This window comes from Pelodiscus sinensis, chromosome 3 (assembly GCF_049634645.1).
Source record: "Pelodiscus sinensis isolate JC-2024 chromosome 3, ASM4963464v1, whole genome shotgun sequence".
Lineage (NCBI taxonomy): Eukaryota > Metazoa > Chordata > Testudines > Trionychidae > Pelodiscus > Pelodiscus sinensis.
Window position 1 is genome coordinate 176,785,696 of NC_134713.1, and position 15,192 is coordinate 176,800,887.

The window sequence follows — 15,192 nt, forward strand, 5'->3', positions numbered from 1 at the left end:
GGAGATCTGGATGCAAATTTTGTAGTTTAGGGCCATCTTTAGATAATGGAGGTTACAAGCATAGTGGTCTATACAGTTTATAAACACCACAACTCCAGTTAAAAGTTTATAAACTCCACTGGGATCTCATGAAATTCTCTTAGATTTGAATATTCACAAAAATTACCCAGCCATCCTTCAATAAAATACAGTCCTAAGCACTTAGACATCACCGTAATTTCTATAACAAGTTTGAGAGATGATGTTCCAAAGAATGCTAAAAAACTGTTCTTAAACTTTTTCTACTCCCCCACTAACTCATGTAAGTCATAAAGCCTTGTCAGATTTCCCCAGTAAACTCCTTTGCCAAGAGACTACACATGCCACGTTTCAGATGGAAAGGTTTTATTTTATTTTTAGAAAGTTAGAAGCGGGTAAAAAATAGACATACAGTGGAAACTTTCTGTCTTACCCTAGTTTATTGTCTTACAGATCTTAGAAATACAGGAGACACTCTCATATGAATATCACTTAAGTATTATAAAAAAGAACTTGAATCTCACAGTTCTACTATCATACCTGCTACTGAAGAATCCCATGCAACTTGGGGTAAGTCTACACTACACCTTTTTCTGATTTTTTCTTGGAAGAGGCTTTTCTGAAATTTGGCCCCTCTCCACTGGGCCAAATTTCGGAAAATCCCCCTCTTTTGGAAGATCCCTTCTTCCTTGTAGAACAAAGAACACTGGGCTCCTGAAAGAGAGTGTTTGCTCTTCTGCAAAAAAAAAGCAGAAAAGCATCCCTGGATGCGGCGGAGTTTTTCTGTGATACCGGAGGTATCCCGGAAACCCCCCACAGTCTAGACATACTCTGGGTGGCAAAATACTGACCCTCTCTCACAACCAAACTGGTTTCAATGTTACAGTGGAGTCTTAGAGCAGAAACTGATTCTGAAATCCTATTCCTGACTTCTTTTCCCTCCATGTCCCATGAAGGCACAGTAGAAAAGAAACAAAACACAACAAAGAATGTATTTAAAAAAAAATCAAAAGTGCATGGTAAGCACAACTTTAATCCAGGCAGTTCCTGAATGTTGAGTGCTTGACTTTGCAACCTTAGCATTCCTTTAATATAGCTTTGTGTACAATTTCATATATAATATATATAATACAAAATAAGAGCACATATAACCTTATGGTATATATATCTAGAGTAGATCTACCAAAATAGCACAGACAACGAAAGGAATAAAAAGAACAGGCACTCAGGAGTAGGAGATGGTTATAAAAAGAAAGAAGAGATCCTGTTTTATATCTGAGAAAGACTTGCCTAGGTCATGATTTCTCAAACCTTTTTAACTGTATCCTTTGGTATATATGGTTGTGACAATTTTCTTCCACTATTTGATCTGAGGAAGTGGGTCTGGCCCACGAAAGCTATTAAACCATCTTGTTAGTCTTTAAAGTGCTACACAGTCCTGTTTTTTCTTTTGCTATCAGTCTTTTGAAGTCCAGAAAGCCACTCAGCACCTCTCCTGATGCAGGTATTTTTTTAAAATGCTGGGGATAAACATTTCTCTTTTTCCCCTCCCTCACCCGCTACTCCCTGAAGAAAATGTATGTCCCATTTTAGCTGTACTTATTTGTAAGTGCACCATTTATTGCTGAAGGTTGTAAGGAGAATAACAACAACAAAAGTAAATGTAGCTACAGGCCAGTGACATAAAGCTTTCAATAAACAAATCTTCCCTTCTGGTGGACTCATTTCTACTTAGAAATCAGCAGTAGCTTTGAGATGTGTGTCAGTTGTCCTGTATGTGCTTAGGCTAGTTTCATGGTGCAGAAAACAATAGCTGAATTATATAGATAGGCTACGTCTATATTGGCAAGATTTTGCACTAATACTCTTTGCGTTAGAGTATTTGAGCAAGGGTACGTCTAGACTACCGGGTTTTGTCGACAGAAGTTTTGTTGACAGTATCTGTCGACAAAACTTCTGTCGACAAAGAGCATCCAGACACATTGAGTTCTGTCGACAAAGCAAGCTGCTTTGTCGACAGAACCCTGTAGTCTAGATGCAACCCTACAGGCAATAACACCTTCTGTCGACAGAACTCTGTCGACAGAAGGTGTTGTGCCTCGTAAAATGAGGTATACCAGCGTCGACAAAACTGCTGAGTTCTGTCGACGTTATGTCGACAGAACGCAGCGGTAGTGTAGACGCTGGTATAGTTTTATCGACAAAAGTCCACTTTTGTCGACAAAACTCAGTAGTCTAGACACACCCTAAGAGAGCATCTATACTGGCATGTGCCTTTGAGCAAAAGATGTGCTTTTGCGCAAGAGCATCCGTGCCAGTGTAGATGCTCTCTTGTGCAAGAAAGCTCCGATGTCCATTTTAAACATTGGGCTTTCTTGAGCAAGAAATTGATGTTGCCTGTCTATACTGGCCTCTTGTGCAAGAACAGTTGCGCAAGACAGCTTATCCCTGAGTGGGAGCATCAGAGTATTTGCGCCAGAAGCACTGATTTTATACATTAGAACATCAATGTTCTTGCACAAGTACTCGCGACCAGTGTAGACAGGTGGCAAGATTTTGTGCAAAAGCAGCCACTTTTGCGCAAAATCTTGCCAATGTAGACGGAGCCATAGTGTACAGAATGTTATATAAGTAATGCCAGTGGGCTAAACCATTGCCACCAGACAGAGCTTTGAGCAAAGGATGATGCATAAGCGGCATGACTCAGAAGTATTCTTGCAAAGTATTGTGACTCTGAGATGCCCCTCAGAAATAAAACTCTACTCTCTGCACTCTCCTAGCTCCAGGTTTGAAGTGGTTAGCTCACACAGAAGTATAAAGGAGGCATTATTTCTCCATTGCTCTCTTGCATTGGCATGTAGGTCAAGGCTCCAACCCATAGTGCATAGCCCTACTGAAGTTGATAAGGTCTGCATGGCTGCTGCAATCTGCCTGCACACTCTGCATTGCAGGGTTGGGGCCTGTAATATCCTAGACAATATCTGGATATAACATTTTTTTCACTAAGAAGCAAATAGTTAAGTTAGCAAAACAGTTTTGTTTATACAGGGAGACCATATTTCCCAATGGTGAATATGTCACACCTAGTAAAATTAATATTCAGGTAAGTTCAAAGGCAATCACACAAACATTCAAATTAACACAGTCCTAGTTAAAAAGAAATGCTGCGTAGTTGGATTCTTTTTATTTACTTTCTTATCTTTAAGGCTTTAGGGTTCAAACAGGAATGAGGAATACACACACACTCCCTTACACCTCTCTCACATAGGAGGGTGACTGACTGACCCAACCCTTCCTGCTTGGTGTTCTTTGCCTTCCACACCTGGCTGGGCTCCCAGAATGAACCCACCTCTCCTGGTACCTGGCACATCTTCTTCCTGGGACAACATGGGGGTTGGGTCATGCAGAGTCACATGCTGCCTCCCTGATTTCTGCCAGGGTGTGGCACTGTGCAGGAGGGAGGTGTTGGAAGCTGCTTCCAGCTGCAAGAGAGGAGGATGGGAGCAAGGGATGATCTGGCAGAACTCATCTCTCCCCCGTTCACTGCTCCCATGTGGCTGGAAGCTGCTTGTCCCTTCTTGCTCATACAGTGTTAAAAGGCAGCTAACAATTCAAGGCTGCTGTTGGCCACCAACATACCCAGCCACCTCCTGTCCCCTGGCCACAGCATGAGCAGGAAGGAGTTAAGCCCTAAGGCTGCATTGTACACTGTGCCCAGGGAACTTGACTGCAGGGGTTTCAGCAAACCCAGACAGAGTGGTGGCTCATCAGAGGATGGAGCCTAGGGGAATGGAGCAGCCCCATATTCCCTGGGAGCAGGGGAACAGGGGGAGGTGAAGAGGGTGCTGAGTCTCTGTTCTGGGAGCTGCTGTAGATCCTGCAGGTTTGGAGTGTGAATAGGCTGGAATTTGCCTCCACCCATTATTCCAGAGGTTAGCTGAAGAGCAGAGGGTTCCCTGTGCCAGGACAGTGCGGGGCTTTGGTGCATGCAGGGCCCAGCTCTTCCTGGCCAGTGCCCTGGACAAGAGGGTCTTGGGATTTCCCATCCCAGCTAGAGGCAGTGGAGGGAAGGAAGGAATCTGCTGGCCAGGTAGTTAGGGAGCTCAGTGGTCCAGTCAGGGGCTGGTTCTCTATGCAGTGCTGGGAGTGGGAAGTGCCTTCTGCCCTATGGGGGGCAAAGGGGTTATGGAGGAGCAGTGGGGTGTGGGTGGGGTAGGAAGGGGCAAAGCAAGGAGAGGACAGCAAGAGAGGAAGAAAGTAAAGGGCTGATGAGTAGGCAGCACAGGTGAGACATAACCAGCCGCTGCCTGACACTTGCCTCACTCAGCAACTACTGTGGCCAGTGCCAGCTAGAAATGGATCGGGGGGTGGGCCTCAACTGGCCAAGTTCCAGCCTGCAGCAGGGACTGTGCTGACAGACCAGCAGGGGGAGCAGTCAGCCCTACATCTTCACTCTACCACCAGCCTTGCACATCCATCACTGGCCACTGGACACTCTTCCCTGCACTGCTGGTGGGTAGGCAGCTGGCAGGCTCCCATTACTGATGCAGGGGAGTCAGAAAATAGGGATTTTTTTTTAAATACTTTTTAGAAAAACTCAGGACACCTGGAGGAGGCTTAAATATGGTAACCCTACAGTTATGAGCCCTTGTATTTGTCCCTTCACAACTTTCTTGGATGAAACTTTTCATGCTTGATCTGTGTTCACAAGTGACATTTTTGGAAATTTTGAGCAAATCTATTATGCTATTTTAAATCATGCATGTGTGCATGAAAAATAATGTTCCCTATGGTAAAAAATGTCCAGTCTTTTCCCTTCACCCCAAAACAGGTATTTAAAAAAGACTGAATTGTTCAATTTGGAACTTGTCATGGATATAGGCCTCAAAGAAGAATGTGTCCATTCATAAGTTAGAAAATATTGCTTGAAAATGAATGATGTTTTGAATGTTGGAAAATTGCCTATGATGACGAGAGCATACAAAATGGCACTAACTCTGACAAACCACTATTCTAGAGAGGTGTATTGCATATGCATACATTTCTAAAAGGTGTATGCCTTTTAGGGCATGACAACAGGCACAAGCTGACATAAACAGATTTTAAATGCTTATGCCACTAAAGAACTGAGGCTAATTAAGTACTTATATCAACTTGAGGCCTTGAGGCATCTTATGGGTTTCTTCCCCCTGGAGGAAACTTGGTTTCTGTTCAGAGTGTAAATTGGATTTTTCACACTCGTTTTCTTTTCTTTTTATTAAAAAAACAACCTAGGAACCCCTGTGCTAAGGCAATGTTTAGCTTGCATGGTTAGATTAAAAAAAGTCAAGAAATGCAAGAGTTTAGTTTTTAGTAGCAGCTTGAATTAACAGTCTCTCTCTCTCTCTCTCTCTCTCTCTCTTTCTCCCTCTGTCTAATGAACAGGCTAGGTTCTCAAATTAAAGATGGTGACCCTGCAGCAGATCATGAGGTTATTATGTTGGGGTTGTGAGCTATCACACTCCACTTCCAAACCTGCTTAACTTCCAGGATTTATAAGAGTATTAAATATTAAGACCATCTTATCAATAAACTAGGAAAATACAATTTAGATGGGGCTTCTATAAGTTGGGTGCATAACTGGCTGGATAACTGTTCTCAGAGAGTAGTTGTTAATGGTTCACAACCATGCTGGAAGGGCTTAACCCGTGGGGTTCCACAGGGGTCTGTTTTGGGGCTGGTTCTGTTCAATATCTTCATCAATGATTTACATGATGGCATAGAGAGTATGATTATTAAGTTTGCAGATGATACCAAGTAGGGTGGGGTTGCAAGTGCTTTGGAGGACAGGGTCATAATTCAAATATGAGTCAAAAGTGTGACACTGTTGCAAATGAAAGCAAACATAATTCTGGGAGCAAAATGCAGGACAATGTAGCACTTTAAAGACTAACAAGATGGTTTATTAGATGATGAGCTTTCGTGGGCCAGACCCACTTCCTCAGATCAAGTACAAGGTCTTGATCTGAGGAAGTGGGTCTGGCCCACAAAAGCTCATCATCTAATAAACCATCTTGTTAGTCTTTAAAGTGCTACATTGTCCTGCATTTTGCTTCAACTACCCCAGACTAACACGGCTACATTTCTATCACTATAATTCTGGGATGCAGGGCCAGACCGAGCCATTCCGGCACCCTGGGCAGACAGGTTAATTGCACCCCAGGTTGGAGGAGGGCGCATGCGTGGCCCCGCCCCCACCTGGCGCGGCAGGGAGGGCGCGCGGAGCTGGCAGTGGCAGGACGCACGTACCCAGCCTGGCTACCACCGCTGGTGTGCAGCCCGGGGCAGGCCGAGCCTGGCCATGCAGGGCCCCGTCACCACAGGGGGAAGTGCGCTGCTGGCCGGCGCTGCAGGGGTTAATGCGGCTCCGCCCCTGGCGGCTGCTGCAGGGTGGCCACTGGGAGCTGCTGCAGCCTGCAATCTGGGAGCCGGGCGCATGATGCCTAATGGTAGCTGTAAGGGGAACTGCCATCAGGCGCCCCCCATAGGTTGGTGCCCCGGGCAGCTGCCGGGCTAGCCCATGCCTTAATCCAGCCCTGCTGGGTTGCATTAATAGGAGTGTTGTGAGCAAGACACAATCAAGTTCACAGCCCCTAGGCAGATTCCCCTGCTTGCCCCAACCCTGCATACTGCTCAGAAAACCAGCTGCGGGGCAGTTTGTTTTTCACAAATTGTAAGCTGAGAGGGGAGGGGAAAGCGATGCTTCATGGCTGCCCATGTCCCCAGCACATTCCCATTGGCCCATTTCTGGCCAATGGAAGTGGCCTGTTTCAAGTACAGGCAGCATGCGAAGCACCAATCCCTGCTTCCCTCAGGCTCTTATTCACAGAGCACATGGCCATGCAGCCTGTGCAAGGGCGGGGCAGCCCTGTGGGAAATGTGCTGAGTAGCTGGCCTGGAGTCTCACTAATAAGTCTCCTGGCCAGGGCCTGCCTCTGGCACCCTGCCTCTCCTTTACCTCCCCCTGCAGCCCTCTGTCCCCCACCCCAACATAACCCGAACCCTCTGCCCCCCCTCCTGAGCCCATACTCCATCACAGACTCTGCACCCTAAACCTCTGCCCCAGATCACAGCCCCCTCCTGCCCTAGGTCACAATACAAACTCCCATACCCCAATCCCGTGCCTCGGGTCACAACTGTCTCCTTCACCCAAACTCAGTGGCCCCCGACCCAAAAATGGTTCCTCACTCATGCCATAAATAAAGACAAAGTTGAAATGTTTTGTGTTGGACATAATATTTTACTTTATTTAAAAAAGAAGCCTGGCCAACAAGCCCACAATTGGGACCTAGCCCCCATCTGGCCGCAGCATCACAACACTCCTGCATCCCCCTCACACTCTAGCCATGAACCCATCAAACACCTGAACCCCCTGCCTTGAATCCCTCATACTTCCACATCCCCAACCCCCTGCCATAACACTTCTGCACCCCCACATAAGAACAACCATGCTGAGTCACACCAAAGGTCCATCTAGCCCAGTATCCTGGCCGACAGTGGCTAATACCAGATGCCCAGAGGGAGGGAACACATCAGGTAATCATCACATAATCCCTCTCCGGTCATCCATTTCCAGACAAACACAGGCTAGGGACACCATTCCTAATAGCCATTGATGGACCTAAGCTCCATGAATCTATCTAGCACTTTTTTGAACACTGTTAAACTCCTAGGCTAGGTCTAGACTGCATCCCTTTTTCGTAAAAGGGATGTAAATTAGACGTATCGCAATTGCTAATGAAGCGGGGATTTAAATCTCTCCCGCTTCATTAGCATAAAAATGGCTGCCGCTTTTTTTCGGCACAGAGCTTTGCCGGAAAAAAGCGCCAGTCTAGACGCTGACTTGCGGAAAATAAAGCCTTTTCCGAAAGATCCCTTATCCCTCTCTGAAATAAGGGATAAGGGATCTTTCGGAAAAGGTTTTATTTTCCGCAAGATCAGCGTCTAGACTGGCGCTTTTTTCCGGCAAAGCTCCATGCCGAAAAAAAGCGGCAGCCATTTTTATGCTAATGAAGCGGGGGAATTTTAAATCCCTGCTTCATTAGCAATTGCGATACGTCTAATTTACATCCCTTTTATGAAAAAGGGATGTAGTCTAGATGTAGCCCTTGTCTTCACAACATCTTCTGGCAAGGAGTTCCACAGGTTGACTGTGTGCTGAGCAAAGAAAAACTTATTTTTGTTTGTTTTAAACCGGCAGCCTATTCATTTCATTTGGTGACCCCTAGATCTTATATTGTGGGAATAAGAAAATAACTTTTCCTTATTCACTTTTTCCACACCAGTCATGATTTTATAGACCTCTATCATATCCCCTCTTAGTCTCCTCTTTTCTAAGATGAAAAGCCCCAGTCTTTTTAATCTCTCTTCATATGGGACCTGTTCCAAACCCCTAATCATTTTTGTTGCCCTTTTCTGAACCTTTTCCAGTGGCAATATATCTTTTTTGAGATGAGGCAACCACATCTATACGCAGTATTCAAAATGTGGACATACCATGATTTTATATAGAGGCAATAAGATATTCTCTGTCTTATTCTCTGTCTCACACACCCCAACTGTGTGCCCTGAGCCAAACATATATCCAAGCCCTGTGCCCTAAGCCCCTCATATACCTCAACCCAGATTCCTGCACCCCCACATCTCCAGCCCCCATCATAAGATTTTATCCCATTTACCTCAGACCATTTCTCCAGTTTGTCTAGATAATTTTGAATTATAATCCTATCCTCCAAAACACTTGTAACCCTTCCCATATTGATATCGTCTGCAAACTTTGTAAGTGTACTCTATGCCATTATCTAAATAATTGAAGATATTGACTGGAACTGGTCCCAAAACTGATCTGGATAGAACCCCACTTGTTATGCCCTTCCATCATGACTGTGAACCACTGATAACTACTCTCTAGGAATGGTTATCCAACTAGTTATGCACCCACCTTATAGTAGCCCCATCTAGGTTACATATCCCTAGTTTATTATTGAGAAATTCATGTGAAACTTTACCAAATGTCTTATTGAAGCCCATAGGGTATATCTACACTACCCTCCTAGTTCGAACTAGGAGGGTAATGTAGGCATACCACACTTGCAAATGAAGCCCGGGATTTGAATTTCCCAGGCTTCATTTGCATAAGCGGGGAGCCGCCATTTTTAAAACCCCGCTGGTTCGAACCCCGTGCAGCGAGGTGTACCGGTAGTTCGGAATAGGAATCCTAGTTCGAACTACCTAGTTTGAGCCCCGCGTAGCCGCGCTGCATGGGGTTCGAACCAGCGGGGTTTTAAAAATGGCGGCTCCCCGCTTATGCAAATGAAGCCTGGGAAATTCAAATCCCGGGCTTCATTTGCAAGTGCGGTATGCTTACATTACCCTCCTAGTTCGAACTAGCGGGGTAGTGTAGACATACCCCTCTATATATCTACTGCTTCCTCCTCATCCACAAGGCTTGTTATCCTATCAAAGAAAGCTATCAGGTTGGTTTGACATGATTTATTTTTGGCAAATCCATGCTGACTGTTAAATATTACTTTATTATCTTCTAGATGTTTGCAAATTAATTCCTTAATTATTTGCTTCCCTATCTTTCCTGGTACAGAAGTTAAGCTGACTGGTCTGTAGTTTCCTAGATTGTCCTTGTCCTTATTTCCCTATTTATAGATGGGCGCTGTATGTGCCCTTTTCTAGTCTTCTGGAATATTTCCTGTATTCCATGACTTTTCAAAGATAATCACTAATGGCTTAGATATCTCTTCAGTCAGTCTTTGAGTATTCTAGGGTGCTTTTCAGCAGGCCCTAGTGACTTGACATTTTCTAAGTAATTTTTAACTTGTTCTTTTCCTATGTTAGCCTCTGAACATACCCCATGTTTACTGACATTCACTATGTTATATGTCCCATCACCACCAACCTTCTTGGTGATGGTGAAAACTGAAACAAAGAACTCATTAAGCACCTCTGCCATTTCCACCTTTTCTGTTTTTTTCCCTGTTGAGTGATGGGCCTACCCTGTCCTTGATCTAAATTTCTGAACAGTGCTGGTTTCTTAATGATGTGTCATGCACCTTCCCTGACCAGCCAAAGGTGATGTTGGTTGGTGATCCACCAGCACTTGCATAACCATAGAAAAGTAGCTACAAATACTGCAGAATCATGCATCCTGAGCTTTCTATGCTCATGATAGTAAAGCAAAGCTGCAATGGTTCAGTGCTTCTGTCACAGATGGTAGACCAGAAGAAGGCCTGCATGAGTTTGTTGGGTTTTTTTTAAGTGTGAAAATTATGGGATGTCACACAGGTGTGAGTAGTCACTGGGCCGCGTATCCCCATCCACTGTCAAATATGACTCTCAGCAGGGCCGGCTTAAGGAAGTGCAGGGCCCAATTTGAACCATTTCGACGGGGCTCCAGCAGGCAGGGCAGAGTCCCACCTTCCCACCAATCCCAGGGGCCAACTCCCCCTCCTGCGGCGCAGAGAAATCCCTGGCACGCCAGCACACTTCCGGATTTAGGGCACGGGGACTTCTTGCTTTAGGGCGCGGGGCCCGATTCGGGGGAATCGGGCGAATCGGCCTAAAGCCGGCCCTGACTCTCAGCCAGCAGGTAGAAGAGAAGATTTATGAGTGGACAGGGATACAGTGTAGAGCAGAATTGTTAGCACAGAAACCACAAGCAGTCAGTACAATCCATGTTAAGGAGAGGGGGGCCCCAAGCCAAGGTCCCCCAGCCCCCAACACCCCTTCAAGCTAGAGTGACTAACTCACACACTCAGCAGCCGGTCTTCCCCTGCAGCCAGTCCCGCTTCCAGTCATTGTCCAGCTTCCTGTGCAAAAGGTGTCATCTGGTCACACCTCCCTTCCTAGGCTCAGAGTACAGAAAGCATCAGCCATTGTGTACAGGGGGGAGTCTGTCACACTCAAATTCCCATAACCATCGCTATTGATGCAGTGCGCAGGGAAACTGAGGCACACACACAGGATTACTACAGGATAGTAGAAATCACATGCAACATAACAAAATGAACAGAGCAAATACAATTCCCTGGTCACATGGGATATAGATGGTATGGGATGGATAATTGCACGCTGAGAAATTGACCTTTTTCTCCCACTCACTTTTGCATGACTCTCCACCATGCATTGCCAAAACTTCCCAAAATACAATGTGCTATATAAAGGCAGGTTGCACAATAGGGGCCTGTCTACAGCGAGCATCTACACTAATAGACCTGTTATTTTGAAATAATGGGCTTGTTATTTTGAAATAATAACTCCTGCTTGTGAAGAGGAATAAGTTTATTTCAAAATAGCTATTTTGGGAGTTTTTTCTAAATAACCTGGTAGTGTAGACATAACCTAGGAGTTTGTAATGTAGACAAGGCCTTAGTCACTGTCTGCTAACTATCTGGTTCTATATTTTTATTCTCATTCCCTGGGTTCTTTTTAAAACAATTGGGTATTGTTGCTGTGGTGGGGAGGTGGGGGTAGGAGGATTGTGGGGAAGGGCAAAGAAAATGATCAGGGATATGAAAAATCCTAGTAATGCTTTCCAACAACAGATCTGTCTTCTATTGGCTGACACAAGGGCTGTTAATCTTTCTCTGGTACAGAGAATGTGGTAATATATCTTTTTTTGTCAGAGCAGCTTTTTGTGTCAATAGCGTGCATTAGATTATTTCAGTTGTGTGCCAATTACATCTTCTGTGGCCTTCTGTTCTGAGGTAACTCCTCCAAATGCTGTGGGCATTCTTCTTCTGGGTGGCTACTTTGCACATGTTTTTCTCATTAAATTAATAGTAAATTCAGTTGGCAGTTGTGAATCTTCTTTTCTGATTTGCAACTCTCATTCTCTTTCACAATTAGAGATTGCATGGAATTTGCTGGAAGCAATGAGAGGGCTGATTTCCTGTGTGTTGAAAATTGGACGGGATGTGTATGACATGAAAGTTAATTTTGTCAAAGCAATTGATGAATAAAACTTTCCCCATGTTTTTACTTTTCTGATTAATGTTAACTCCTACTTTATGAGCTTATTAGGTATTTTGTATAGTCTCAGCTATATTGATTGCAGTGATTAGGGGGATGATTTAATTTCAAAGCATCTGTGTTCTTAAAGGTTCAACTAGAACACACAAAAGTAAACAGATCTGCAGGTAATGGTATAAAAATCCATCCTTAGAGCAGAGTGTCTAGGGATTATGAATCACATTACAATAATTTCTCATTTAGAAGACCCTAACCTCTACAATAGCTAGATGTAACAGTAGGTTCAGGATATAGACTCTGACAAAAGGTTCTAGGTTTGGGATTATAGTACTCTGTTTATTTCTTTTAATGTAAACTGATTCTTTTGAAAGGGTATAGCTAAAACTCATATTAGATAAGCAAGAGACTTCCATCCAGGATTTTGCCTTGTCAAGCATATGTAAAAATGCTAGTTGATATTTGATTCCAAAATAATGAGCAACGGGCTTGATTCTGCTTTTAGTTCTGTGCATGTGAATCATCAAAAAGTACATTAATCTCTCTCTGTGTGAGGGGAGCTTAACTGTGGCTATGTACCAAATAGTTGCTCCCTCAGGATTGTACTGTCATCCAAGAGGGTGTTAGGATAACTATGTGGGTTTTCTCTTTCTGTGGGCTTGGAGATGACCCAAGTGGGTGGTGGAATAACTAAAACCAGGGAGGTCATAGACCTACATGCTAGTTACTCATCTCCAACTGTTTGAAAAAAGCATCTCAGGAGCAAATTTGGGTGTAACTTATTTCATACACTTAATGGAACAAATGTTTCATACAAACATCCTCAGATATGCAGCCAGCAGGGAGGCTGCTTGTGATTTAATACCTCTTTCAACTAGCTAAAATACTCAGAGGCAGACATAAAGCAGATTTGTGACATTCTCTAGAGGACATCTTTGGGTTCATAAACTATGGGTCTTTGCATGATGGATCCCGCTTTTGGATGCAATGGCTTGTTCCCTACTGGCCCCGGCACCTTCTCTGACAGTCTAATTTCTCCCCTTCTGTTCATTCAGTCCCATTTTCTTATTTCCTGACTCTTTCCCTAGATGTGTATGCTTTGCTGTTACTTGCTTTTAAATATTTACTCTTTATTATGTCTTTGGAGCTTCTACTCCCTGTCTTTGCTCTCAGAAAATGACATACTGCTTGAGAGGGATAGTGGGAAATTCATTCTTACCTGCTCTAGAAGGCATCAACAATGCACTAAAATTTCCTTCACTGGTTCCCTTTCACCAGTAGTAGCAATGGTGGGAAAGCTAGTATGGACGGGGCTCCAGGAGCTAGTCAGGGTTATAAGCACCATGTTATCTAACTCTGCTAGGATCGGGTTTATGTGACACACCACAGTGACTCTGAGCACCCCTGAAGGGGAGCTTCAGAAAAGTTATTACTAATTGAGTGGGAGTTAGCTTTCCTGTGTCACTTCGAGGTAGCTGAGATGTGTGTGTGTGTGTGTGGGGGGGGGGGGGGGGGGACGACAACGCACATCTTCACCTTCTCAACCCTTGTCTACCCTGACTCACTCTCTCTCTCTCTTCCTCACAGATTCCAGGAAGAGATGAGGTGAAGGATAATGCCACAGAATTGCATGTGCTCCACTTTGGCGCAGAGCAACAGAGACCTATCTGTGAGGGAGCTTTTCTCACATACATCTACACTGTGGGACAGTCTGGCATTGTATTTGGGAGTCAAAATAAGGTCTATTGCACAAAAAAACGGTATGGATAAGTTAACTGTGAGGGGGGGATTGGTATCCATTAAGGAGCCACATCTGGTGTGTTTACTTTCTATGTGTGACCACAGACATTCATGTCTACAGCCTTCCTCTTATGTACTGTTTCTCAAATGTGGATGTGGGCAACAGAGGATGGTTCATTGATCTGTGGTACAGAAGTACATCCCTTGTTAATATTTTTCATGTGTAAAGCATGGGAAATTATGGACTGGAGTGTCTTGTCTAGTATGGGGTTTAAGCTCCTGGTATTTAATCAGGGAGGAATCAGTAATTTGTCCTTTTCAGCCTAAATTCTGTGCTATAAAGTGAACTGAAGTTCCCTTATTGGCAAACAGAGAGCTTCCTCCCATATTTCTTTGTCTTCTTAGGCAAATGTTGGGTGTGAAGGTTACCCCAGAAAGTTGGGGGGAAGGCTGGGTGGGTGGATTTATTGCTCACGTGTTAATCCCCCATATAGGGACTGTTTTCATTGTGTCTTGCACAGTGAAGGACTTCCTCCTATTCGTACTTAACAAAAAAAATACATGATCGCTACAGACCACATACTGCCCTGGCCTATATTGTGGTGTGCAACAAACAGAGTGAAAACCAAATCAGACAGAAAATAAAGTGAAAAAATAAAGGGTGTCATTCCGCATTCCTTAGTTGAACACGGTACCTGTGCATCTGGTCTAAGCTTTCAGCAGAGAGGAGACACAAGAGAGGTTAAAAAGAAAGCCAAGCAAACCATTAACTGCCTAAAGGGATCAGAAATCAGAGACAAGAGCTTTGTGCCCTTTCCAGCCTGCATTTTCAGGGGAAGCTGCAGGTTTAAAGTCTAAATACTGTTCTGTTTTGATTCAAAAGAAGGCCCAGATTTACACTCACTCAACCCACCCAATTGCATGAACTTGACTGGGGAGCTCAGAGGGTTGGTTTTACTTTAACTGAGTCCATTGACCTCCTCATTTGTTCTCTTCTTCCTTCCTCCCCCAGCTAGCTTGTATCTTTATGGAGAAGTTGGGGGTGTTTCCTTCACCCCCCCACTCAGATTGGCTGATGTCTTTGGACTGCAGTTATTCTTCATCTGGTGCTGTTTGCTGTGACAGCAGCAGCAACCATAGCTTCTCTCTTCTGCAGCAAGTGCTGCCTCTGGATGCTGCATCCCCTGAAATCTCATGTGCAAGTTGGAGGCTTTCCCCCCCTAGAAATAGGAATAAAGGAAGAGATTTGATGGGAGGCCCTGAAACAATCTGGAATTATATTAAAATGTGAGGTCAACAATGTCAACTCCCTTCAGTCTTTACACCCACTTACTCACAGCATTTCTGTCTCAGCTGCAAGGCATTTGGAAAATGACACCATGCCATTTCCTAGGGAGCTGACTGGGCCCAAACCAA

General features: G+C 44.4%; 1 long non-coding RNA gene across 1 annotated transcript in view; it reads left to right on the plus strand.

The window, feature by feature from the left end:
* Positions 1–470: 470 nt before the first annotated feature.
* LOC112545635 (uncharacterized) overlaps positions 471–15,192 on the plus strand; it is an 87,256-nt gene continuing 72,534 nt past the window's right edge. The window contains exons 1-2 of the long non-coding RNA XR_012902399.1: positions 471–588; positions 13,624–13,796. This is a non-coding gene — a long non-coding RNA (uncharacterized LOC112545635). The remainder of the gene's footprint in view (positions 589–13,623; positions 13,797–15,192) is intronic.